The sequence below is a fragment of the Arachis duranensis genome, chromosome 9 (assembly GCF_000817695.3).
Source record: "Arachis duranensis cultivar V14167 chromosome 9, aradu.V14167.gnm2.J7QH, whole genome shotgun sequence".
Lineage (NCBI taxonomy): Eukaryota > Viridiplantae > Streptophyta > Magnoliopsida > Fabales > Fabaceae > Arachis > Arachis duranensis.
In genome coordinates this window covers 88,072,545-88,074,086 of record NC_029780.3, presented here as the reverse complement: position 1 = coordinate 88,074,086, position 1,542 = coordinate 88,072,545, and positions in this window count along the sequence as shown.

Below are 1,542 nucleotides of genomic sequence, written 5' to 3'. Positions count from 1 at the left end.
CTTACCAACCCCATTCAACAAGTCGGAATCTTGATGGTTCAAGAGTTCTATGCCAATGCATGGATCACCAAGAACCATGATCAAAGTGTGAACCCAGATCCAAAGAATTATCTTACTATGGTTTGGGGGAAATACTTGGATTTTAGTCCGGAAAGTGTGAGGGTGGCGTTCAACTTGCCCATGATGCAAGGAGATGAACATCCCTACACTAGAAGAGTCAACTTTGATCAAAGGTTGGACCAAGTCCTCATAGTCATATGTGAAGAGGGCGCCCAATGGAAGAGAGATTCAAGAGGAAAGCCGGTTCAATTATGAAGGCAGGACCTCAAGCCCGTGGCTAGAGGATGGTTAGAGTTCATACAACGCTCAATCATTCCCACTAGCAACCGGTCCGAAGTTACCATAGACCGGGCTATCATGATCCATAGCATCATGATTGGAGAAGAAATAGAAGTTCATGAGGTTATAGCCCAAGAATTCTATAAGGTGGCGGACAAGTCCTCTACCTTGGCAAGGTTAGCCTTTCCTCATCTCATTTGTCACCTCTGTTATTCAGTTGGAGTTGACATAGAGGGAGACATCCCTATTGATGAGGACAAGCCCATCACTAAGAAGAGGATGGAGCACACAAGAGACCCCACTCATCATGAGATCCCTGAGATTCCTCAAGGGATGCACTTTCCTCCACAAAACTATTGGGAGCAAATCAACACCTCCCTAGGAGAATTAAGTTCCAACATGGGACAACTAAGGGTGGAGCACCAAGAACACTCCATCATCCTTCATGAAATTAGAAAAGATCAAAGAATCATGAGGGAGGAGCAACAAAGACAAGGAAGAGACATTGAGGAGCTCAAGCACTCCATAGGATCTTCAAGAGGAAGGAAGAGCCGTCATCACTAAGGTGGACCCGTTCCTTGATTTTCTTGTTCTTTATTCTTCTGTTTTTCGAATTTTAGTGCTTATGTTTATCTATGTTTGTATCTTGTGATCATTAGTGTCTTAGTGTCTATGCCTTAAAGTTATGAATGTCCTATGAATCCATCACATTTCTTGAATAAAAACGTGCTTTAATTGAAAAGGAAAGAATTGCATGAATTTTAAATTTTATAACAGTTTAATTATTTTGATGTGGTGGCAATATTTTTTGTTTTCTGAATGTATGCTTAAACAGTGCATATGTATCTTGAATTTGTGGTTCATGAATATTGGCTCTTGAAAGAATGATGAAAAAGGAGACATGTTACTGAGGATCTGAAAAATCATTACAATGATTCTTGAAGCAAGAAAAAGCAATGAAAAAAAAAGAGAAAAAAAAATCGAAAAAAAAAAGAGAAAAAGAAAAGAAAACGAAAAAAAAGAGAGAAAAGAAAGAAAAATAAAGTTGTGATCCAAGGCAATAAGAGTGTGCTTAAGAACCCTGGACACCTCTAATTGGGGACTCTAGCAAAGCTGAGTCACAATCTGAAAAGGTTCACCCAATTATGTGTCTGTGGCATGTATGTATCCAGTGGTAATACTGGAAGACAGAGTGCTTTGGGC